General features: G+C 41.1%; 1 long non-coding RNA gene across 1 annotated transcript in view; it reads left to right on the forward strand.

The window, feature by feature from the left end:
• Nucleotides 1–432: 432 nt before the first annotated feature.
• The window catches only part of LOC122806370, a 582405-nt gene continuing 555531 nt past the window's right edge, over nucleotides 433–27306 (forward strand). Inside the window, exon 1 of the long non-coding RNA XR_006365503.1 lies at nucleotides 433–768. This is a non-coding gene — a long non-coding RNA (uncharacterized LOC122806370). The remainder of the gene's footprint in view (nucleotides 769–27306) is intronic.

The following is a 27306-nucleotide window of genomic DNA, read 5'->3' on the forward strand; positions in this document are numbered from 1 at the left end:
AGATTCCCTTCTTTCACAAGTGCTCACATTTCACTTCAGGCTTATAAATTTTCTGTTTGGCATTCTTTCTATGAAAAAGTAAAAGTTCAGTTATTGCAGTGCAGCTCAGAACAAAAATGTTCGTGCAGTAGAACTGAAAGTGTTAGCCTTATTATCTGAATTATGTCCAACTGTATTCGACTGAGAAAATATTGAAGATTTCCAATCACGAAAATTTGGCGTAAGAATACTTAAAAGATCTGATTTTTGAAAGCTGATGATTCATATTGACGTTATCCTTTTTAATATTATGAACTGTTGGTTGGGAGGGGTTGACGAAAGATTGACATTCATTCCTTCCAACCACTTTTACGCAGTATTGGCTTTGCCAGCAAAACTTCCTGCCCCTAATGAAATAGGGAAAAAAAAAACATTTAGGGAGGGTACAGTAAGTAGGGCTCCGCGTGCTGCGAAAAACGCAGCCGGTTTGTATTCGTTTGCTTTAGGCTGTGAGGGTGGAACGAGGATAGTTTTAAGGGATGTCTGGAAACTGAGATCGTTTAGGAAGCCGCGGCATAAGGATGAGTAGTATTATTTTTTACTCCCTCAGAATGTCTTTGGTTGGAACATTTCCATAAAGTAAATAAATTAAAGGTTCAGAAAAAGTCGATAGGAAGTGTTTTTTTGTAACCGGAGTTGTCCCCAAACTTCCCTTTGTGGGCGGCAGGCGCTGTATTGTGGTAGTTGCCAGCAAAGCACTGAGCGGACCCTATGCTGCTGCTAATGCAGGTATAGTCCACATTGGTTTGTTATCACTGTGTGATTGTGATTCATGTTGTTTACTTGTCACCTAGCAGACGCTCTTCTGGGTTTGATAGCCCAGGGTTCGTTTGGGTGTTAGTACATGGATGGCTTGGGGAGAAAACAATAACACTGCCTTATGTTTACGACTGGAATGAGTTTGGCAGTCTTAATGAAAGAGCTCAGAATTGGTCGGTTATGCAGTTTACCACAGAGAAGACAGCAAATGGGGAACTAAGTTTTTTGCAAACTGAGTTGGCATTTAGTGTCGAGGAAAAAGTTTTACTTTCAGTATTTAGCACTTACACCATTGACAGTGAACTAGGAGGGAAGCAGATGACATAGAGTGGGTTATGCAACACCCGGATCTTGAAAGTTACAGCCCTGTTTGTTTCTTGGAACTTCTTCAAGAGGGTTTGGAGTTTAGTGTCTGTTGAGAGAATTCCTCGTCCATGTAATGATAGTAGCTTATTAATGTACACTATAAATGGAGTATTTACATACATTACAACAGAATATTTGGACAACCAAGACAGCAATCTTCTCTGGCTGTCGTTACTACTTGGGATAACATTAGTTGATGTATTGTGCTAAATCAGCTGTTTTTGTGCATAGACACACGATCAACATTTGCCAGATATGTACTTGTTTTCCATTCTAGTGGAGTTAGTTAAAAGACGTTGTTGGTTCTTCTGCAAACACTTCAAAACTCCGTGAATAGTGATGAATGTGTTGGGCTTGCTAGATAGTGTGTGACACTATAACCCCCCCCCCAGGATTTAATTTAAAAGCCAGTTAATTCACTTACCCATTTAGCAAATAGGAAAGTTATTTTTCCAGCTTGCACTTAGTTATGTAAATTGGTGCTACATGCTAATGGAGTGCAAGGTGCTTGATGCCTTAGTTTTCTTTTTATGATTTTGGTAACTTGGTAGTGCCATTAGATTGTGTTCATGCTCTTTGCATAAGAGCAGACCAGGAAAGGCAAGTGTGTGTGTATAACTGACTGGCACTGCAATGTTAAAATGAGTTAAAGCTCATGTCAGTCAGTGGTCAGAATTTGGCAGCGTTAATGCATATTGTACTCTCCTTTGCATAAGCCATGAGTTTTTGCATACAGTAACCTTCCTGTTACGAAGTGTAGTTAGCAAGAGTCATTAACTGGGTTCAAGTTCTCAGTGCTGGCCTTAAAACATAACAGTTTGCGGTTTCATAGCTTATCTTATTTTTGTCCCACTTTTGTGAGCCCCAGATTCTACTGTTTTTAATTTCTATTTCCAAGACAATGTGAGAGAAGGACTTTTTTGCTTAACACACCACAACTCTGCCCTTGACAATTACCACAGTATTATTAAATGGTACCTTGCTTTGTGAGTTACTTGGAAACCGTGGTAATGTGAGGAATCTTTTATTTCTGAAATTACATTACGATATCACAGTTTTTTGTCTTCTGAGCGATTGGAGGATAAATACATTTGAACTGATCTAATGACCACGAGTCTTAATCACGATGGCTTGACTTGGTTATGCTTTTGATCTTTTGTTAGGTTTTCAAAGGCATGTTCTCTGAACCAGTCGTATACAGTCAATGTAAAAATAAAATATTTGATTTCATGCTGTCTCTGGTTATAAGATGCAGTAGTCTTCATGATTTCTTGCTGAAGTTTGTGTTTGCTATTTGTATTTTGTGTGTTGGTATTGCATATTGCCCATGTCAGAGGTTCTGTCAGATTGACTTGGTGAGACTCATTACTTTGTACATAACAGTATTTTCTTATCTCAAAAGTTAGTGGTCAGTGACTGACAAAATAGCCTGGCCCTCTTCTTACTTCCTACATAGTAGCAGTTGACTTTATGAAAGATCAGCTCCTTCGGTATTTGTAGAAGAACAGTTATGGAAGTGTATGCTTTCACATTGCTGGGTGTAACAGCGTAATTTATTAAGGTGGGGAAAAAGACCGTTCCTGATGTTGTGATTTAAATAGTAATGTGCCAAAATGTATAATTTTACAATGCTGGCTGTTTCATTAACAGCAGAAATACATTGAAAAGCAAATCTATACTTTAGTTTATATGTGACAGAACCCTATTTTTTTTGAATCTGCATGCATTCTTGATCTTAATAACTAATTCTTCAAGGGTGCCTGTTTGCGTACCCTGGAAGAGTCGGTCGTGTGGAACTTCCCAACAGGAATTACCATTGTCTCTTGCAGTCCACATGCTTCCTGTATCTGAAGTGGATTGTTTCTTTGTTTGCCTTTTCATGGTTTAAAGGAATGGAGCTTTGGATTTTTTCCCGTCACCATTAGAGACTAGTGCTGCTAAAGTTTATGCTGCTTTTACTGTTGCCTGAGTAAACTGGTATTGTTGAACAGTGCAGTATTTTAAGTGTATAAGGCTCGTAACTATTCCTTTTTCAGAGATTTCACTGCTTTTCTGAATCTTCAGTAGTTACATTCAGTGTGATGAGAGAAATTCTGTTTCAGTGGTACCTTGTGGTAGTGGTGGGGGTGTAGGAGGAGCCTAGTATTTGTGGTAGTTACAGTAGTGAAGGATCAGAGACTCTGATATCTAGAGTAATATTCTGAGTTGCATATTACATAAGAACAGACTCCATTTGCTTATTTTCTGACCAAATTACCTAGTCCTGGGCTAAGAGTGCAGAAGGAAAAGTAGCTTCCTGGTCACAGGTCATGAAAATGATTGTGCTGACAAAAATCACATAGTTAGTGCTAGTGGGTAAACTAGAGACATAGCTCTAAAAATTAGATGCTGTAAGTGAAGTATTCTCACAGATATACAAGTAACTTATATATATATCCCTTGTTTGAAAGTGGGGTTACTTCTAGTTAGTGCTAGTGGGTAAACTAGAGACATAGCTCTAAAAATTAGATGCTGTAAGTGAAGTATTCTCACAGATATACAAGTAACTTAGATATATATCCCTTGTTTGAAAGTGGGGTTACTTCTCATTTTGAAATATTTCAAAGTATATTTTTGAGCACTTTCATGTTGTAGTGACAATGTAAATGGTAATGGACAGCAAGACTGGTTGAAAAGTTGCAACTATGGGTACCATTTAGAGAGCTATTCTACTCTTTTGTAAAATGTTCTCAGTGAAAATCAGTTTTATAACATCTTTTGTGTCTACGAATGTGTGTGTAAATATGTATGTGTTTGTATATACACACACATGCGTATAAAAATATATATGCATGTATATAATACATATGTGTGTAACACATACATATACACACACACGTGTCTCCCCTCACCCAAATCTTCTGGTAATCTGGCAGTTTTATGCTGAGGCCTTTTTTCCTCCCGAAATTAGGATGTTGGACCTTTGTTTAGATGTATTAGTATTACTTGACTCTGCTTTGAAGTTACAGGGTGGGATTTCCTTTCAAGACTGACGTCACTTTTTTAGAACTCTTGTGTTAAGCATTGTGCTTTTTTTTTTTTTTTTTTTTTTTTTTTTTTTTTTGAAGCATGCGTATGTACATTTTAACAAAAACAATGGAAGCACATTTGCTATTGCGTTACCTAGATTTTGTAGTTCAAGTGCTTTTTTAATAATTTACTTTGTGCATGTAAACTGATGCTGTATGTATGGGGCAGTCTGTGCAAAGAGCTTTCCCTTGGACGTGTGCAAATTGTGGCATGTAAGCCAAAACAGCTGGACTATACTTTAAGGTGTTCCCCGTGCCCGTGGGAGTGGCCTATCGACCACAAGAGGAGTGGTTTCTGACCCAGAAATTGTAGTTTACTGGCCGTTTGGGCAGTTTTTCCATCCCTTTCAACTTTCTGGTTTAAAAGCCTGTGTTTGCATGGGTTTGCACTTGTTTAAGCATTGCAATGCGGCGCCGAGCCTTGGCGAGCTATTACTGGTGCCAGAAAGTCTGCCCTTCAGTTTTTCCCTTAGATCTTGCTAGTTCTCTCTTGCACTTCAAATAGCCTAATCACTTTGCACTTCAACAGGTTTTTGTAGTAATTATTGTAGCACACTTAAGTGCCATCAGCACGAGTTGTTCTTCACGGAAATACTGCCAGTACTTAGTAGTTATGACCACCCCTCCTGGCATGATTAAAGGGCAGTCCCTGTGCTTTCTCCTATTAACCTGGTGTACTTGGACATGCTGAGGCAGTGTAGCAACTGCTTCATGTACACAGACAACCCTCTCCTCTTACCTCCCAACACAGACTTGAGAGATGCACTTATTTTACCAAATTGGAAGCTATGCACTCTCTAGCCAAGACCAGACTAGCTGGTCAAGAGGAGAAGGTCAACACCTGCACCACACCACATGGAACACATAGCCCTCCAGAACACCCCTATCACAGCTCTCGCATAAAAACACAAACCACACACCCACATCGTGGAGGCTCTCAACAGAAATTTACCCAAACAGCAGAGACCTCCAAGACAGAAATGCACTTTACCACTACAACACAGCACAAATCACAGGACACACAGCTCACCTTCACAGTGTGCTCTTCAACCTAAGCCCCTAAGTCTAAACACCTTGCCCAATACACTGATCATGGGTGACTCAATAGTGAGGCACACAGATGTCACACTCACTAGGTTGAATAAGGAGAAGGTAACAGTCAGCTGTCTATCAGGTGCCAGAGTCCGACGCAACACACGCACTCAGGTCACTCCACAAGAAGTACAAGTATGACTCTGTCATTGTCCATGTGGGTGTGAATGACCTGAGATGCACCTTAATGGACTACATGAAAAGAGATATGGTGCAGCTCTCAGATTGTGGCCCAGGCAGGTATGACACTAGCCCTGAGCAGTATCCTACCGTCACCCAGAATGATACCGCAGTACAAACAAAAAATGATTGACTTCAGCAATTGGCTAAGTTTCTGGTGTCATTCTAAGGGGATCCAGTATCATGTCTGCTTGAGATGACATGATTGACAGACCTCCATACTTTGCAGAGATGGCCTGCATCTGTCACCCCTAGGTTTCCAGTTACTGGCTAAGGCTCTTGCCACCCCTATAGTGCCTTTTTTTAGGCAGTGTTCCAAAGACCAAATTACCACCGTAACAGCTATAAATAAATTAAATCTGAGGGTCATGCTGCTCAACGCTAAAAGTCTAAATCTCAAGATGCACTCACTCGAAGCACTCCTCAAAATGGAGAACATTGACATTTGTGCTGTAACAGAAACCTGGTTTAAAGCAGCAGAAAGCTCCCCATCGCTAAAAAGCTATAACTCATTCCACACTTTTTGGCCCCGAAACATGGACCGAAGCTCCAAAGACAGTGGTGTCTCCATATTCATAAAGGATATGCACATCTCCAGACTAATAGCCCAGTGTAATGCATCTGAGATGCTTCAGGTGCAACTAACATTGGGTAGGACGGCAATCCAGGTCATAGCCTGCTATAGGTACCCAACCATGTCCGTAGACTCTCACTCCACATTCCTAAGCACCCTGGAATCTATCAAAGTCCAACACAACACACACTTACTAGTTAGCTTCAACTACCCCTCCATCAACTGGGAAAACTACTCAAGCACCAATACACTGGACAAACGCTTCCTGGAATTCATTGGTTCCAGTGCCCTGGACCAACTCATTCTGACTCCCACTAGAGGAAGCAACATCCTTGACCTGGTTATTACTAACGTGGGTGACCGTTGTTCTACACCAATAGTCAATCCCTCCCTAGTCAGATCTGACCATAAACTAATCACCATGAAAATCCACATCTCATGTACACCCCCCCCCCCCCCGCAAAGGTAACCACCTTGAAAAACTACTCCGAAGCTGACTTTTTGGACTCCTAAAAACAGAAGTGGCTAACTTCACAGCACCCATGCCGGTGGAAAATAGCTGCATGACTGCCGAGTCATACACCGATGCACTGTACGAACATGTACACAAATGCATGGGACTATCCATACCCAACCAAGCCAAGATGCTCTCCTCCAAACAAAAGGAAGTGAATCTGGTGATCCTTTGCCATTAATAAGCTCTATAACAGAAGGAAGAAACTGTTGCAGAAAAAAGTGAAGTCTCAAGACCGGAAAACTCCCTTATTAGCCTCAACAAAAAGTTGAGATCCCTCATCAAATCCTCTAAAGCTAGCTATGAAGGCAGAATTGCAGCAGACGTTAAAAACAATTACAAAGCCTTCTATAGTTGTATCAAGAACCTCCATAGCAATACCAAAATTTGCTCTGACATACTGCACAATGGTAGCTCCTATACTCAGCCAGCATACTGGCAGACAGATTCAATGCCAACTTTACCCTTCTCTCCTCCACATAAAAGACCAATCATAATACCAGAAGAATGCCAGGCAGGTTAAAGCTGCATTGTCCAAGGCCAAGAATACAGATTCCATTGTACCCAATGATATCCCTGGCTGCGTTGTATATGAACTACAAAGTGAACTGGCACCACATCTATATGCCCTGTTCAGTCACAACCTCCCCTCAGGCTTTGTCCCTACCAAATGGTGCACTGCTACAGTCATCCCTCTCCATAAAGGGGGAGCGACTACAGACCCTGAGAATTATTGCCCCATTAGCCTGACTAGTCTGATATGTAAAGCTGTCAAGTGCATCATCATGGACCTGATTAACAAAGATATAGGAAATCTCCAAACTCTAGACCCTATGCAATTTGGCTTTGTGAAAGGGAGATCATGCCTGCTCAACCTGGTTGACTTCTTTGAGTCAGTCACCAGGGCTGTAGATGAAGGTAAGGCAAGTGCATACAGCCTGCCTCGATCTGGCCAAGGCCTTTGATGCCATTCCTCACTTGGGAATTATTGATAAACTCCTCAAACTAAGCATCAACCCCTATAACGCTAGGTGGGTTTCAAATTGGTTCACAGATGGAACATACTGTGTGAAAGTAGCAGACTCCAAGTCAGACTGCCGACTAGTTACAAGTGGAGTCCCACAAGAATCGGTCCTGGGTCCTGTCCTGTGTGGCATCTACTTCTCAGAAGTCCAGCTCAACACAAAGGGACTCTGGGTGACCAAGTTTGCAGACGACTGCAAGCTGGGAACCATTACTAACACCCCAAGTGATACAGACTTCCTACAGAAAGGCCTCACTGAGACCAATGACTGGTGTCGAAAGCATGGCCTTAAGCTTAACACCAAAAAAATGCATTTTCATCCCCTTTGGTAAAAACTCAGTTCCCACTAATTACTACATCATCATGGGCGCCCACTGAACACTGAAGGCGTTATAAGAGATCTGGGGATGCAGGTTGACAGCAACCTTTCCTTTGACCACCACATTGCCACTATGGTCAGAAAGTCCTATGTGGCACATCTCATTACCAAGGGTTTTGCATCCAGGAAGAAAGAGGTCATCCCCTCTCTCTCTCTCTGTCTCTCTCTCTCTCTCTCTCTCTCTCTGTCTCTCTCTCTGTCTCTCTCTCTCTCTCTCTCTCTGTCTCTCTCTCTGTCTCTCTCTCTCTCTCTCTCTCTCTCTCTCTCTCTCTCTCTCTCTCTCTCTCTCTCTCTCTCTCTCTCTCTCTCTCTCTCTCTCCTCTTCCATCATTGGACCAATCATTGAGTATAATGCCCCATTTGACATGTACCTCACTAGATACCTGCAACAGCTGGAGAGGCCACAGAAGTCCCTCACAAAGAGGATCATGGGCATTAAACATATCTCCTATACAAACAGACTCAAAAGACTCCAGCTATTCTCTGTCTCATATCGCATACTTAGAGGTGATCTCTGCTTTACTTACAAAGCCATGTCTGATACAGTTCTGTTAGAAATGCTAAATCTAAAGAAATCCCAATCCCTCTGCATCACATGCTCCAGAGACCTCAACCTCATTACCACAATCAACTGAACATGCTGGAGGGACAGATTACTCACCCAGAGACTGCCCATGCTCTGGAATAGACCTCCCATACATGTCAAACAGAGCACCTGTCTGACCCTCTGTAAACGAAATCTTGATGAGTGAATGGGTAATAGAATACCCCCCCCCCACTCCAGTGGCTCTACTTGATATTGGCACTGCAAACTAACGTTGGGTGGCACAATGCCAGGGTACTTTTATGGGCTAGGCTCGTAAAGGGTCCAGGGCCATTGGCCTAGTACACACCTATGAACCTATGTAGTATGTCTGTACTGCTGCATATGGTGTTGGGTAATGTTTAAAGGTTTAAGGTACATATAAACATTAAGAAAGTATTTATTTGAGAAAGGCTCACAGGTTCAGAAGATAGGGACAACTAAATGTGGTAGGTGCAATTACTGTCAATGCATTATTAACAAGGAGAATATTACTTTGAATAATACTTTCCGTATGAACATCATCTTTAAGAAAGGTGACTGTAATACCGGTGGTCTGGTATATTTAGCTCTGTAACTTTAGTCATTTTATGTAGGGAAGACTGAGAAAACTGTCCAAAAGAATTTATGAACATTTTTATGACAAAAGAGAAGCTAATCAAAAGAACGCACTATTTAGACACTCTTGTGCATGTTTGTTTTTAAGAAATTTAGTTTTTGGTATTATTGAGGTAGTTCCAATAGATGCCAGAGGAGGAACTTGGGAAAATAAGATAGAATACAAGGAACTTCTCTGGCAACTCAGATTGGATGCTATGCAAAAGCCAGGTGTGAATGACCATATTTCGATCAATCCCGTTCTAAAAATGAGGGCAGCAAAACTGTGATGTCTCATTTTGTTTTATTTTTGCACAGAATGGTTATATATGTATATATTTTTTATACATCTTTACATATTTTTAATATGTGGTTATGTTATTGATTTTAAACATTTAGGATGTGTTTGGAAGAGAAATGGTTAAAGGAACATTTATCTTTTGCTTGTCATATAAGATTAGTAATGGTTTGCACTGTAAAAGCAGGAGGAACAGACAGGTGCTAAAAAGAAAGCAGCTGCATTGAGAAACCACTGCAATTAACAAGAGTTTGTCAACCGGATGTTTGATTGCAGAAATTAAATGGTATTTTTTTTATTCCTTGCCTTTTTATAGATTCCATTGATAAGCATTTGTATGTTATAATTGTTCGTCTCGCCTACTGAGTGCCAGCGGTGCTGTCCTCAACATAGCCTCCAAGGACCCATGGATTTGGACTTGAGAATAACGAGACTGAGATTCTGAGTTGGTGATAGGTAGTGGTGCTGGGGCTGTTGTACTATGTAGGTGTAGTAAGTTTTGTCTTCTGTTTGTTCCATGGAGACAGATGTACAGTATGCCAAGAAAGAAGTGCACGCACATATGCATCCTTCGCTACCCCTTCCCAAAGATGACATTTCATGCCCCAGGGTATTGAAATGCACACCCAGCTATCACTAGGTCTCTAGTCTGTGATGCTTTGTTGTCTTCCGTTCTTGCATTATTAACAAAGCAAGCTGATTGAATGCTCACCTCCACCCTCTCAAGTCAAACGTCCTATACCCAGACTTTTGTTGGGTTTAGCATTATTAGTGTCTTGTTACAAGTTTGAAGTTTTATTTGTAAAAAAAAAAAAAAAAAGGTTGCAGTGTTAAACTTTGAACTTCTGGTGATTTCCAATGCTTTTGTCTCAGATTTTCAGCTTTCTCTGTGTGTAAGTCCTTAACTTATGAATAAAATTTCTGAAAATGTAATGCTTTTATCAGAAAATGGTTTCATGTAGCAAATAGAGGGCCTTTCTTTGGGTTAAAAACATCCATACACATAATCTGAACTCTTGAAACTAAAATGTGTGATCAGTTTGATAAATTGAGGGATTCTAGTTATTGCTTTGTACCTCCTTGGTCATAATTTGTCTGTCACTGAACTGGCTTGCCAATGGCTTTCATAGGTCTTCATTTGTTAAAAAAATCAGTATGAACAGTTGAGAGAAAATAGGGACGTATATTTATGGAAGAGATCAGTTCTGTGGAACAGTGAAATTTCTGAAGAGAAAGTTTTAAGTTCTGGCTTGTAGGAGTCTGTGTAGAATTAACTCAGGCTTGCTGGAAAAAATTAATGAGAGTGGTATATCAGTGACATTTTCCTTAATATTTTGTAGTCTTTGTAATGCTGGTATTACAGCAACAAAACCTGATTTCACCTTACCCCATGTAATACTTGTACTGATAATAGCAAAACCTTACTCACATTAACCTTAATGTTCTGAAAGCCATGTTAAACTGGTATCACAACTTCAAAACCCGTAATTAACTTACAGATGTAATGCAGAGTACAGAGCATTTAATGGTATCACAGCTGCAGAAGCCTCACTTGCCTTACAATTAATGCAGTGTGCTTCATGTAATGACGATACTGCAAAAATAAAGCTCTTCTTCTTCATCGCAGTGGATCAACTGTTTCCATTTCTTCCTCTCTTCTGCATCTTGCTCTGTCACACCAACCACCTGCATGTCCTCTCTCACCACATCCATAAACCTTTTCTTAGGCCTTTCTCTTACCTGGCAGCTCCATCCGTAGCATCCTTTTTCCAATATACCCAGCATCTCACCTCAGCACATGTCCAAACCAACACAATCTCACCTTTCTGACTTTGTCTCCAAACAGTCCAACCTGAGCTGACCCTCTAACATACTGATTCCTAATCCTGTCCATCCTTGTCACACCCAGTGCAAATCTTAACATCTTTAACTCTGCCACTTCCAGCTCTGACTGCCTTTTTGTCAATTCCACCGTCTCCAACCCATACAACATAGCTGGTCTCACTACCCTCTTGTAGACCTTCCCTTTCACTCTTACTGGTACCCGTCTGTCACAAATCACTCCTGACACTCTTCTCCACCCATTCCACCCTGCCTGTACGCCGTTCTTCACCTCTCTTCCACACTCACCATTACTCTGAACTGTTGATCCCAAGTACTTAAACTCATCCACCTTCGCCAACTCTACTCGCTGCATCCTCACAATTCCTCTGCTCTCCCTCTCATTCACACACATATATTCTGTCTTAGTCCTGCTGACCTTCATTCCTCTCCTCTCTAGAGCATATCTCCACCTCTCCAGGGTCTCCTCAACCTGGTCCCTACTCTCACTACAGATCACAATGTAATCTGCAAACATCATAGTCCATGGGGCCTCCTCTCTGATCTCGTCTGCCAACCTGTCCATCACCATTGCAAATAAGAAAGGGCTCGGAGGTGATCTTTGATGTAATCCCACCTCCACCTTAAACACATCTGTCACTCCCACTGCAGACCTCACCACTGTCGCACTACCCTCGTACATATCCTGTACCACTCTTACATACTTCTCTGCCACACCCGACTTCCTCATACAATACCACAACTCTTCTCTAGGCACCCTACCATATGCTTTCTCCATGTCCACAAAGACACAATGCAACTCCTTCTGACCTTCTCTATATTTCTCCATCAACACTCTGAGCAAACATTGCATCTGTATGCTCTTTCCTGGCATGAAACCATACTGCTGATCACCAATAATCATCTCCCTTCTTAACCTAGCTTCCACTACTCTTTCCCATAACTTCAAGCTGTGACTGATCAGTTTTATCCCTCTGTAGGTACTACAGTTCTGTACATTACCCTTATTCTTAAAAATAGGTGCCAAAACACTTTTTTTCCTCTACCCCTCGGGCATCCTCTGACTTTCCAAGATTTCATTAAACAATCCGGTTAAAAACTCCACTGCCATTTCTCCTAAGCGCCTCCATGCTTTCACTGGTATGTCATCTGGGCCGACGGCCTTTCCATTCTTCATCCTCTTCATAGCTGTCCTTATTTCCAACTTGCTAGTCTGTTTCACTTCCTGATTCACTATCTCCATCTCCATCTCCAATCTGCTCAACACACGCTCCACGCTGTGAGTATATTTCCCTCACTGTACTTTATCACCCTTATCTGCTGCACATCTTTCCCAGCTTGGTCCCTCTGTCTAGCCAATCTGTGCACATCCTTTTCTCCCACTTTAGTGTCCATCCTTTCATACAGCTCTCCATATGCCTTATCCTTAGCCTTAGCCACTTCTCTCTTTGCCATGCTCCTCATCTCCTTATACTCCTGTCTACTTTCTTCATCTCGCCGACATTCCCACGTCTTCTTCGCCAGCCTCTTCCTCTGTATACTCTCTTGTACTTCCTCATTCCACCACCAGGTCTCCTTGTCCTCCTTTCTCTGTCCAGATGTCACACCAAGAACCTTTCTAACTAAAATAATAAATAAATAAATAATAAAGCCCTACTTTCCTTTTCTTTAAATGGAGACTAATTTTTTTATTCCTACTGGCCTTTCTTAACCTTATAGCTTGACATAAGGCATACTTTAAAATATTAGAAGTTCAGGTAAATGAGTAAAAGTTGGTTCCTGTTGAGATGTGTTCCTGAGCAGAAGGAAGCCACCAGGATAAATGGCAGAACTCAAATGTAAGAAAATACAGAGGAGAACCAATGCCCAAGTAATTAAAACTGTTTAGAGTAATATTTATCGATTAGTAAGATGTATCGAAGTTTACACTGTAGTCCAGGATAAAATACATCAAACCATGAGAAAACATGTACTATGGGAGAGACCATCAGTAAAATGCTATCTAAAAATAAGTCATCTTGGTAGTTTTTTTCGATGGTGCAAGGCAGGTGAGCACTTGGGTACATGAAAAAATTCTTTGTGTGTATGTGCGCTTGTGTGTGTGTGTGTATTTATATTAAGTCCAAAAAACATTTGTTTCACTATAAAGATCCATTGTTTCAAAAGAAAATCAAAACAGACACAGTCATAATAATCTCTTAATCCAGAAGCAATATTATGTGATTGGAGGAGGAATTGAGACAGGAGCCATGATTGGTGGGGGAAGTCGACCCAATGTGTGCATGTTGGGGTAGACCAAGGAGGCTCTGGTAGGATGTTGAATGAGAAAAAATGATTGGCTCGATATGCGCGGAGCTTTATTTGATTGGAGCAAATACACAGCCAGTAAGGGAGCTGGTATATCAGGTCGGTTATAAAGGATTGGGTAAATTTCTCTCCGCTGTGATAGGAGGTAGATCTAATTGTGTATGTAGTAGGGGAGCCAATAATCAATGGGGACATGTAGGCAAAAAGTTGGGTCAGGTTAGCCAATCACGAGGGTAGACTGGTAGGCGGAGAGATTGGATTTTATTGGCCAGTGCTGAATAGAGTAGTTCAGTTATGTGAGGATGGGTGGGCGATGGTCTTGGTGATGAGAATAAGCTGAGAAAGTGTGATTGGTTAAGGGATGTGATATGAGGGGCCAGGTGGGGAAAAAGGGCCGCATTGGATTTAGGACACCAACAATATAGCCTTTCATGAAATAGGCCCTGGTTGGTGGGGACAGGTCATGGGTGGCCTTGGTTGGTGGGGATAGGTCATGGGTGGCCCTGGTTGGTGGGGATAGGTCATGGGTGGGCCAATCGGGAATGCGAATGAGCTAGTTAGATGGTGATGTTAACCTGTGGAGGAAAATCAGTGCGAACGCAATTTCTAGGATAAATTACATGTGATTGCTAATTCAAGTACCAATTAGACCTGCTGTGTAAAAATAATTCAACAGTAATAAATAAACCGTTTTGTAAGAGACCAGACTATAAAAATGAACTGGACAAAGTTTGTATGGGGGGGAGGGGAAATCAATATCAGTAAGGTGTGTAAGTGGGAAAGCAAAATGAAACGCCGATTAAGTTATGGAAGTAGAAAAATGATGAAAATATTGGAAGGGAGTTGAATAACTTACAGTAGCCATTGCCTGATTAAATTAGTAAAGTCTCGATGTGTGCTAGAGCCTCTGTTTGGGCGAGATAGTGCCCGGGTTTATGGGCAGAGATTACTTAACTAAATCTGGGAAAGAACTTGCCCGGGGCAAAAAAGGGGCCTTTGGATGCTTGGTGGTCATGGTCACTTAAACCAAGTTGATGCAGGTTAATATATGACTTTGTGGGTAGCAATAATTTCACTAAGTTGGAGAAAGGTTTGCCCTGAGCAAAAACTGGCCCGTGTATGTATGCATGGCAGTTTGAGTGAATTAAACCAAACTAACTTATAAAAATAATAAATGCACTTTAAAAACGTTAATTGTGATAGAAAAGTTATCTCACAAATGCAACAGATGTTGAGTCATTAAGAAATTAGTTGCCAGAATTTAAAAGCACTTTTGCTTAATGCTACTTCAGATCTACATGCTAACAAAAGGAATGTAAAGTTATAACTGGAGTATATAATGACTCTGATTTCCTTCTAACTTACTGTCTGTAGCAGACATGTTAGTTTGTCTTTCGCAGTAAAATTATTTGTGGTAGAGGGAGGTAATTTTTTTTTTTTAGACTGAAGTGTAGTTCAAGACACCTTTTCTAACAGGTGAGTGAAATTTGCCACCTGTGAACACACAAATACATGTATGCACTCACAAAAAGGATCTGTACATCAAGTACTTGGGGTTTAAAAAGATCTTGTACTGATGCCACCGTTAGAATGGGATAAGTCTGTTTTTATCTAGGAGACGTTTCCAGAGCAGGATAGCCTGGCAAAAGTACCTTTCTATTAGTAGTGTAACCCTGGGCTTAGTATATTAAAAAGTGAATACAGGGGACAGGGCAGAGCCTCCTCCAAAGAAACCCTGGGTGATACCACTTAGTTGTCCTACTTGACAAAATTGTTGATACAATGTATCTAAGCCACTAGAATTGGTGATCTGTACAATTGATTTGATTTTTTTTATGTTACAAAATCATTGCAGGATCTGGCCCCTGACACTTATTCTGTTAAATGGTGTAGTGTGTGCTTTTTAAGTCCTCTGTAATATAAAGTGTAAGAAGATGGCTTTTCAATTTGTTACATTCCAAAGATATGGCTGTTTGGGTTAAGTCATTCAGAAAAGAACTTGATACAAGCAATGAGTAAGCACTTGACTGTAACATTCCTGGAGTAGCCTTATAGGGGTGAAAGTAGATAGAAAACTGATCAAAGCTTGTATCTGAGAGTACCAGCATGAAAATAATCCTACCTCTCCCTGTTAAAAAGTAGCAGGCAAGACTTGACAAAATGACAATGGATCTTGCTTATGCACTTGCATTTCTATAGTAACTCCTTGTTTTGAGGGGATGTTCTGATAACTTCAGAAAGCAAATGAAGTATTCTTAAATACATTTATTGGTAAGCTATGGATAGCTACTAAAACTTTTATGTGGAATATAGAGTTCTGTATGCTGTCTAATAACAAATTTGCACTACTCCTACCTGCTTTAGGTTGCAGAATGGCCTGTATCATTTACAGTGACTTTGAAGTTATGTTGATTGCATTAGAATAATAAAATACTAAATGATGCTGTTTTCCCCTTCCCCCTGAATGTTGCCAGTGAGAGGTTATTGAATCCTTGTCGCAGACATACTGATCTGTTATTCACTTGCTGCCTTCCCCTCCAGTGTGGAGCTGAACATTTGCTGACACTGGTGCTTTTCATTGATCTTGGAAGAAGGGAATCGCTCCCAACTCTACTCCTTGGACCTAGCCTGGAACCCTTCCATTATCTAAGAGGAGGTGAAGGCATAGATTTATTTGGTTATTCGCCCTGCTTTTTCCAAAGTAGTGCCCTACATGCATATCTGAGAATGTTTGCCACTGCCTTTGCTATCCTTCAGAAATGTCAACTGTTCTTTCCAACATAACATTCTTGTTCCAGTTTCCTACAAATTTTTGAGGTATTCTGTAGAGAGTACTTTCGGCGATCGCACTTCCTCAGATGTTGCCCAATAAATTTATATAGACTGTGCATAGCCTCCGTCCTGTAAGAATGACAGAGTTAACCAAAACAGGTAAATGAAAGAACCATTATAGTGTGAAGGTTTCAAATATCATTTTATTTTGGAATGAGAAGAGAAAGATGTATATATTTTTTGCAGGTAACGCATTAATGTGTACAGTTGTTGAACTGCCACTTAATTGTTTAAAAATGGCAACTGTAGTATACTCCCGTTATGTACCACTTTAGAGTAGTGTTGATCCTGGGGTAGAGAGAGAGTCCAGCTAAAACTGCTCAACATGTTGAACTTTTGGCATGTAAAATCTCAAGATTCTAAACAAGGCAGTTTCCTGTTTCAGTTTTGTGGTGTTATGCATCCACATAATGAAGTGTTAAATCAGTTATGAAAAGAAATGTTCTTTTGTAAAATTTTTTCTCAAAGGTTTCTGTGCAGCTCTGCTTTAGTTTCATGAAAACACATGGTTAAGATTATTCTTGGCATGTACAGTAGATAAACAGCACATTGTACAAGACGTTGTAACTTACTACTTCCGAAACATTTATTGAAAAGTCCATTATACCTCCCTGGCCACCAAGAGAGAGGATGCTCCAGACATTGCCTGGAAAGACATGAGCTAGAGTGCAATACTTAAGTGACTGATTTTTTTTTTTTTTTTTTTACAAAGTTCTGTTAAAACTCAAAACTTCTGACTTTAGTTGATGATATGGAATGCACTTCACATTTAGGAGAGCTGAACCTCTTGTGTGATTCTAAACAAGTCACTTAACAGAGAATGCTTCCAGGTCATGCCTGCAAAAGAGGTACTACAGGTAATTTTATTTGTTTTAATTTTTTATTGTATTTAGTACTAGTGTAATCAATGGCATGGAATGGTGGTGAGATGTGTAACGTGCTGTTGTGGTACTTGATAGTAGGTAGACCAGTGCTCTACAACTGCTTTTAATTCCAATTAAAATATAATCCCTCATTTGAGATGAGAAGGAAATAAATGTTGTCCAGATGGATTTGTGATTTACTTGTTTCACCCGTGTTCTTGATGACTACATAATGGTTACTGTATTGTATAAATAGTTCAAGTTGACGCTGATTAGAGCCGTGTTTTAATGTTTTACTATTTTGTGTACTGAACCTTCATTTCATAAACCTGCTTTGCCAACTGTTCAGTTGTTTTTCTTTAAGTGAGCAGCTTTCAGATGACCAGCTGTAGAATGAAGATGAATGCTTGTTTCCCAAATAACATCAGTGTTGAGTAACTATGCCTTCTTCATAAGCCGTCTCTTTATTCAGATTTTTATTGATGATCTCCTGTTAACGTATTGGGAAATTTCATCATTATTTTAGAAAAGTCGTTTCAGCTTCCACTGGTAACCTCTTATAGAAGGGAAGGGGAGTATTTCCTGTAGACTGTGTTGTATCAGTTGCCCATTCCTGTTGCTACATGCTTTCTTCTTGACCAGTTTCTTCCTGTCCTACCTTCCTTCTGCAGTCAGGTAGCAGCTGATGGTTAACTGGTTTAATTTGTCTCTTGCCTTATTTTAACTTGGAACTAATATGCTGCTGACTACATTAAAATAGTTTACCTACACAAAAGGCCAAGTGAGTATTTCTTGGCTTCCCTGGAACTGACCCTCAGGACAGGCCCTAGATAAGTCTGGAGATGCTCACAAGTCCATACCCAAGTGCTATTCTGGTGGACTTTGTGTCATTGTGCAAGAAGAAAGCCTTTGTGCAACTGTGAATTGCAGAAAGGAACATTTTCTGCTTATCCATTTAACAGCGATTAAGGGGATTTGACCTGTTTAGTTAAATCTGTGGACTGTGGGTACCATGCTTGACTGGTATGGAGTTGGCACTTGTGGGAAGTCATTAAGATAACTGGAAAGATGCAGTTAGGAGTTGCTTTCCTGATCTGCATGTGACATGCATATTTATTTATTGAACTTTTTTTTTGTGGTAACAAATACAATGTTTTAAAAAAAAAAAAAAGGTTCTCTTAAGTCTACTTCGTTTCAGAACTCCTTGGGCCAGATGTCATTGATTGATCTGATTTTGTAATCGTGTGTTCAGACCTAAGGCCAATTATTTTGAACATTCTGGGTAAGGGAGGTCCTGAGGTATCCATTTGTCAGTGTTTAGTGGCAAGTTGGATCTGATGGTCAGGATGGTGGCAGAGCAGATTAGAAGACTTGACATCTTGGGAATACCTGGTTGATGCTGCTGGATAGGAGTTCAACTCCCACCTTCATAAGAGCATCTGTGATGCACATGAGGATACCAGGGAAACAAAATCTGAATGGATCCTGGTTGGGATCTCTAGTTTCTGGGTAATGAAGATCTGTATTCTAGAGGTGGGTGGTGCTTTCATGACAATAACCTGACATCTTCCTTCACCACTGGTGCCCACCAGTGGGTCTAGGGGTCAAAGAAAAATGTCTTCTTGGGAATGCTAGCAGGGGGCTGCTCATATTTTTTATTGATAGGTGCTCTAAAACCAGGAAGACAGCATAGTGAAAGCATGTAGGTGTGGGACAAGTTTGGCAAATTTTGAGCTGTCTTGCAACTGAGGAGGGCAAGACTGTGTCCAGATCGGGCTGTTCCCAGCAAGGATAGAGAGACCATGACATCTGCTGAGGTTAGTGTAGTGAGCATATCCTCCTAAAAGAAGTAAGAGATGGTGGAATTGATTCCATCTCAGTAGATGAGGTCAGTGCAACTTTAGATAGTGTCACTATCATTAAGATAGAACAGATAATATTAAGTTTTATGAATACTGGTAAATTGTGGTACAGAGACAGTATGAGGTACAGTGGTTACATAGCATATGAGTCATATACTGACATGGTTGGTAAAAAAGGTTACATGGAATTTGAGTCTTGTTAGGGCAGAGTAGAAGAACAAGCATAAATGTTGGGGAGGGGGATAAAAGGGAGTGCAAACTATTTACAATATTTACATTATATACACAAGACAACAGTAAAGAATAAGTAAAATCCATGGAACAAAGTTGTTGGAAGTAGGAGTAGTATGGGAATACAATTAGTGTAGAGAGTAGAAGGCTAGGTGGGGAAAATGCAGTTGCACTTCCAATTAGAGAACAATTAGGAATGGGAGTAGGGTTTTGAAGTTGTCAGGGTTTTCGGTCATTCGTAAAGAGGGAGGGAGAGAATTCCATTTTTTGGCTAAGGAAGGAGGTGCTGCTCGGCAGGTCGCTTTGGTGTGTGGACAGTGAGTAGGTTTAGGTGAGCAGATCTAAGTGGCCTGTTAAGGGTGTAAAGCTGTAGGATATTGGATAGTGCAGGACATTTTAGAGGGGTTAAATAATAGCCTATGGGCAGTGGTAAGTTGGAGGTAGTCTAGAAAGTTGGGAAGTTCTAGCCAGTTTAGTGAGTAGAGGGCAGAGCAATGGTGGGAGGAGAGTTTGGCTTTGATGGTGAAGTTTGAAATTTTATTATAACAACTTTCCATTTTTGAGGAAATGGAGGCAGATAAGTTAGTTAAGAGAGGGGCACCATACATTAGTGAGGGAAGAAGATAGGTAGTGGCGAGGGTTTGTCTAGAAGAAGGAGAGAGATATAGTGGATGTTTCTGTATAGCAGGCCAAGCTTTTGATGTGTTTTCTTGATATTGAGTTGAATATGGGTGTCAAAGTTTAGGTTTTAATCTATAGTGACCCCAAGTAGTTTGGCATAGGGAACAATTTCTATGGTTGAATTGTTATGGCTTCTAATTTGGAAGGAGTTTTTGTCGAGAGGAAAGGATTTTGAGGGGGGGGGGAGTAGTATTTTGGATTTGTTAGCTTTAGAGAAAGGTGGTTTTGGAGCATCCAGTTCTCAGTGGAGGAGAAAGCTGTTTGTGTGTATGATAGAAGTTCTGGGAGGTTTGTGGCACAGCAGATTAAAGTGGAGTCAGAGTGGAAGTCATTGATAAAGATGTTGAATAGCATAGGGCGAAGAATGGAACCTTGGGGAACTCCAGTGGGGGTAGGAAGGAAGTTAGAGGTGCCTTTCCTCCATTTTACAGCTTGAGATCTATTGGATAGGTAACTTGATAACCAGGATAGTGTATTGTGTGAGACGTTGAAGTTAGCAAGGTGGCTAAGGAGGTGAGTGTGGGAGACAGTGTCGAAAGCCTTGGAGAGATCTAGTAGAACTGTTGAAACTATTTTACCAGTATCGCGGGCACGGTTGACTATATCTAGGAATGAGAGTAGAGCAGATATAGTGCTATGGCCAGGGCGGAAACCATGTTGGGTTTGAGAGATGAGGTGTTTTTTTTTTGATAAGGAAGGGCATTAACTGAATGTGAATGCATTTTTCCAGTATTTTTGTTATTTGGGAGAGGATGGCTATGGTGCGAAAGTTTGCGGTATTATTATTTATGCCACCTTTGTGGAGAGGATGTATAAAGGCAGAACGCCATAGCTTGGGGACATATGATTCCTTTATGGATCTGTTGATTAGGATACTAATGGGAAGGGCATTTCCATCTGCAGAAATTTGTAAGAATTTGGATGAAATGTTATCTGGAGCATTAGAGCAAGGTTTCAGTTTGCTGAGAAGTTTTTTTTACCTATGAGGTAGAGACTGGTTTAAGTTCAAAGGTGGGGGGAGGGTTGGGTTTAGAGGCTGGGGTAGAGTGACTGAGCTGTGTGGATGGGTTAATTTGAAAGGTCTTATTTAGTTCAGCTATAGAGTTAGTAAAGAAGGAGTTGAAAAGAGTGGCAATTTCTGGATCGGACCTGGTAGTGTCAGGGCAAGGATTATTTTTGGTGCCTGGGTTGAAAAGTGAATTAATGGACTTCCAGAATTGTTTCAGGTTTTTGGAGCGGTTGGCTTGGAGTGTCATATAGTAGGATTGTTTGTCTTTGGATATATGTCTTTTAATAAGGTTGTGGAGTTGCTTGTATTGAATAAGGGTCTCTGGGTGTTAAGTTTCCAGCTTTTGTCTCTCTGTTGCATAAGTTTTTTGGTTTCCCTAGTTAACCGTGGGGCGGATTTGGATTTGACTCTCTTATAGTTCTGGGTGTAGCTTGGGAATTAAGTACATTTAGGAAAGTAGAGTTAAAGGAGTCGATGGCTCTGTCAAGAGGTAGAGTTTTTAGATTGTTCCAGTTTGAGGGTATTGGAGAAAGTTAGAGGGTTGAAGTTTGTTAGGTTATGTGTATGTAGGTATTGGTGCTGGAAATGGGGAGACTGAGTTGCTCGGTGGATGAAGGCAGGCAGGTGGTCACTAAAAGAGTCTGGAAGGATGCCTGAGTCTAAGATGTTGTTAGGGTGGGTAGCTAGGATCCAGTCCAGTGTAGATCCTGGAGGGTTGATTTTGTTGGGTCTAGTGATAGAGTTAGTTAATTGAGTAAAGTTGAATAGATTGACAGATATGGCTGGGTTTAGGTTATTAATTTTGTTCCAATCTATATTCACATCTCCTAGAATGTATGTCTCTAGGTTAATGTTAGTTGAGGCCCATTGGAGGATTTCTTCAAGGGTGGTAGTATTGTTACCTGGGGGAATATAAAGGGATATGAAGCAGATACTTTTTGTGAATATTCATTTGTAGTAAACCTATTACTAGTTCTGCATTGTAGAACTGGGGAATGGGGTTTGGGTATGGAATAATGGGGAGTAGATTAGAGAATATCAAGGCTACTCCTCAACCTTTTCTGTTTAAGTGGTCAGATCTAAGGGCTTGAAAGCCAGGGGGTAGGATTTCTGAGTCAGAGATGGTAGGTTTTAACCAAGTCTCAGCGATGGCTACAATGTCAGGAAGGTTGTGGTGAAGCCAGGCATGGAAAAGAGTAGCTTTATTTCTTAGACTCTGGGCGTTGAGAGTGACTATTTTTAGGCTTTTAAGGTTAGTGGTATTGGTACTTCTTGGGGGGGGGGGGATGAGGTTGTTAGTAGTGCTAGGTCCACAGATAGAAATAGGTGGATGAAGAAAGGAGATAGTAGGAAATTTAGTTTGCCTTTTGACTGTTGTGGACAATAGGTCAGAGCTGCGGGGAAGTTATGTTTTGTGGAGGTGGGTAAGATCTTTGGTTTAAAGTAGTGGAGAAGATTGGGCTGTAGTAGTGAGGATGATATGGTATGGAAGTGAGTTGTGGTGGGGGTGAAAAGTGGAATGGGAGTTGAGAGGGGAAGAGGAGAGGAATTATAAGAGGTAGTATGGTGCAATGGGATTAGAATTAAGAGGGTGATGAAAGGGATTTGTAGTGTTTGAAGGAATGGAGAATGCATAATGTAATGGATTAAGAATGTAAGATAGAGAAGTATGGGAGGTATAGTATAGGTAGGGTAAAAGAGAGAGAAAAATCAATGGGTGTAGGGTTTAGTATAGTGTGTGTGGGGAGTGGCTTTAATTATTGGGAGGATAGGAGGAGGTATGTGTGGGGAGTGGCCTTTAATTGATGGGAGGTGAAGAGAAGGGTGAGAAGGCCAGTAATTGGTCTGGTAGAGAATAGGAGGAGTTTACTGGAGAGAGAAGTGCGAGTAGTGGGGGTGGGTGGGAATTGGGGGTAGGGTAGGGGAGCGGAGTGAGCCAGCAGGGCGAACGGAGTGGGTAGAGACAAGTTAGTGGAACAGCTCAGGATGAACAATCAGTGGATTGCTGATTGCTCAGGGTAAGTGAAAGTGCAGATGACTAGAGAATAATAAATGTAAAGTGGTAATGTTCAGAGGAGGAAAGTGGTGTTTACTGAAGAGCAAATGATATGTGAAGGAAAGATAGGAGCAGGGTATAAGCAGCAGAAAGTAAAGATGTAAATTATTGGATAGCAGTATGGACTAATGGACTGGACTGGATAAGGGTGCCACCTAGTGGACAGGGAATATTATTACAGCAGAAGTAAATGTCTGGGAAAGGCTGGTCAAGGACTAGATACTAACTATGAGTCAGCTAAAGGAGGCAACAATAGAGGGACTAAGAGTCTGTAATCTAACTACTGGATACAGAGGAGAGTATGGCTGCTGGCAGTCCTGGCTAGAAGCTAACAATTACAAGCTACAAGACATATACACTATTGACTGGTCAAGGACTAGATACTAACTATGAGTCAGCTAAAGGAGGCAACAATAGAGGGACTAAGAGTCTGTAATCTAACTACTGGATACAGAGGAGAGTATGGCTGCTGGCAGTCCTGGCTAGAAGCTAACAATTACAAGCTGCAAGACATATACACTATTAAATGTCAGCTTTTCTGCCAGTAATAGGAGAACACATACTTTCTTTCTTCCTTTCTTGGAAGTGCACAGGGATAAGACCGCAGGTGATATGGAAGGGTCCTTAGATTCCAGATAGTCAGATTCTTAACCTCAAGTGGAAGAAAGGCACACTGGAGAGCTGGGAATAATTAGTGAGCAAGAAAAGGTTGAAGACGCTGGGGCCAGGAATGCACAGCAGCCAGGGATGTCCAAGGTATTAAAGTAAAACATTTTTATGTGGTTCGGGTTGGTGATAATTATATACTGATCACTATTGCAGTACACTTGGCTATATGGGATGTATCCTAAGTATATAACAGCTGGACAGCTTCAAAGCTTCAGGGCATCTTTCACATACCCAAACAGTAGAGCAGCTTGAGCTGATTAAAAGACATGTTTGGGCACAAAGCCCTTCAAAATTTTCCTTTTAACAGAGAGAGGAGGAGATGGAGGAGGAAGAGGAGGAGATGGAGGAGGAAGAGGAGGAGATGGAGGAGGAGGAGGAGATGGAGCCCTTAAAGGACAATGTTGGGAATAGCAAAAAATGTCCACACCCTGACATAAAACGCACCAAAAAACAAGAGAGGGAGGGAGCAACTACTGCAACACTGATCATTCATTCAAACATCTGTTATATTTTCATAGCTGAGAGGCCGGGCTGTTATTGATGGGCATGGTGTGATAGCTCATGGTGAGAGACAGGACAATTAATTGTTCATGTCCATTTATATTGCACTATACCTGAGAGTCATAGTTGGTGATTTATGAAAATATTTCCACATGTACGTAATATAAACGACATCTAAACTGTTGCATGGTATCAGGTGAAACCTTAGATGATGATGATGATGATGATGATGATGATGATGATGATGATGATGAAAACAGTCCATGATATTTGCACTGCAAGTTGCATGACTTGAGTGATATTCAGAGCTGTTAATATAGCCAGTTTTAGATTTAAGCATATGCTTTCATGTTTCTGTAAATATCTTGGTAAGCCTGCACTCCTAGAAGAATTTCTTGTTACGTGAAATGTTATGTCTAATTAACAAAAATGTAACAATATATGTCTAGGTTGTACAGTTTCCAAGATATGAGAATTTTTCTGAAAGTTCAGCAAAAAATATATATAATTTGGGGTTTGTAGGCATTATAATATGTTAAAATATTTATGGAAAAAATATGAATGCATCACTGTTTGTGCAGTGTTGATAACTTTTTACTGTTAAAATATTTACATTTATTTAGCTTAAGCCTTTTAAGTTTATTTTTTTAGAAGATGTTCAGGAATACAATTTGTGTATAGACTACTCGAGGTGCAACTTAGGTGTTAATGAATTAAGTCTAATGTTACCGGGAAACTTGAAACAGGAAGAGGAGGTAATACCTTGTGAAGTGACATAATTTTGAATCTGGGCAGTACAACAGGCTTAAAGATCCAGAACTGGTCTCCAAGCATATCCTTTGGTACTAGGAACATCCTTTAATAAAAACCCTTCCTCCACCTGGGAAGGAGAAACTGGTTCTATCGATCCTTGGGAGAGCATGTGAATAAAATTAGTCTGATCTGGAGGATGAGGAATAGGTTCATAGGTGTGTGCTAGGCTAATGATCCTTTACAAGCCTACCTCATAGGATTACACTGGCATTGTGCCACCTGACCTTGTTTCCAGTAACTCTGTCGAGTAGAGCCACCGGAGTGATTCCCTGAGGTGCATTTTCTATTTCCCATCAACTCATCAAGATTTCTCTTGGAGAGGGCCAATGAGGCGCTCTGTTTGACATGTATGGGAAGTCTATTCCATAGCATGGGCAGTCTCTGGGTTATGAACCTGTCCTTCCAGCATGTTCTGTTGATAGTAGTAATGAGGTTGAGGTCTCTGGAGCGTGTGGTGCGGAGGGATTGGGATTTATTTAAATGTAGCACTTCTAACAGAGCTGGGTCAGAGATGGCTTTGTAAGTCAAGCAGAGATAGTCTCCAAGTAGGCGATATGAGATGGAGAATAGTTGGAGTTCTTTGAATCTGTCCATGTAGGACAAGTGTTTAAGGCCTAGGATCATCTTTTTGTGAGGTAATTTTGTGGCCTCTCCAGTTGTTGCAGGTGTCTAGTGAGGTACATGCCAAATGGGACATTGTACTCTCTGACTGGCTTAATGAGGGAAGAGTAGAGGGAGGCAATGACCACTTTCTTCCTGGATGCAAAACCTTGAGTAATGAGATGTGCTACATAGGACTTTCTGACCACAGTGGCAGTGTGGTGGTCAAAAGAGAGGTTGCAGTCAACCTGTGTTCCCAGATCTGTTATAATGTCTTCTGTATTCAGTGGACTACCATTGATGTGGTAGCTCATGTGAACTGGGTTTTTCCCAAAGGGGATGACAACATATTTTTTGGCATTGAGCTTAAGGCCATGGTTCTGGCACCAATTGTTGGTCTCAGTGATTCCTTTCTGTAGGATGTCAACATCACTTGGGGAGATAATAATGGCTCCCAACTTGCAATCGTCTGTGAACCTTATCAGCCAGAGTCCCTTCGTGTTGACCTGGCCGCCTGAGAAGTAGATACCAAACAGGGGAAGACCCAGGACCGATCCCTGTGGGACTCAACTTGTGACTGGTCGGCAGTCTGACTTGAGTCAGCTACTTTCACACTGTGGGTTCTATCTGTGAGCCAGTTTGCAACCTACCTCATGATTATAGGGATTGATGCCTAGCTTAGTGAGGTTTTTTTATGATTCCTGAGTGGGGAATGGTATCAAAGGCCTTGGCCAGATCAAGGTAGGCTGTGTGAATCACCTTGCTTTCATTCACAGCTATGGTGACTGACTCAAAGAAGTTGACCAAGTTGAGCAGGCATGATCTACCCTTCACAAAACCAAACTGTGTGTAATCCAGAGTTAGGAGATTCCCCATATCCTTGTTTATTAGGTCCATGATGATGTGTTCTATAGCTTTGCATATCAGATTTGTCAGGCTAATGGGGCGATAGTTCCCAGGGTCTGTAGTCCTCTCCTCCTTTGTGGAGAGGGATGACTATAGCAGTGCGCCATTCGGTAGGGACAAAGCCTGAGGCGAGGCTGTGAATGAACAGGGCACACAGGTGAGGTGCCAGTTCACTCTGTCATTCATGTAGAACACAGCTGGGGATATTGTCAGGTCCCATAGAAGCTGTATTCTTGGCCTTGGACAGTGCGCTTTAACTTGTGCAGCAGTATATACTAGGTTTTTGGCAATCTACTGGTATTGTGATTGGTTCTTTGGGGGGTAAAGTTGGTACTGAATCTGTCGGCCAGTATATTGGCAATAGCTGTTGGCTCAGTATAGGAGGTACCATTGTGCAAGTAGCTCAGAGCAAATCTGGGTATTGCGGTGGAGGTTGTTTACATAACTATAGAAGGCCTTGTGGTTGTCTTTACTATCTGCTGCAGTTCTGTTTTCATAGCTAGCTTTAGAGGATTTGATGAGGGATCTCAACTTTTTGTTGAGGCTGATAAGGGAGTTTTTCCAGTCTTGGGACTTCACCATATTCCGCTTCAGTTTCCTCCTCCTGTTGTAGAGTTTGTTTATGGCAGGGGACCACCAGATTAGCTTCCTTTTTTGGGGG

The sequence above is a fragment of the Protopterus annectens genome, chromosome 7.part0, assembly GCF_019279795.1.
Source record: "Protopterus annectens isolate FY-2018-M chromosome 7.part0, PAN1.0, whole genome shotgun sequence".
Classification (NCBI taxonomy): Eukaryota; Metazoa; Chordata; order Ceratodontiformes; family Protopteridae; genus Protopterus; species Protopterus annectens.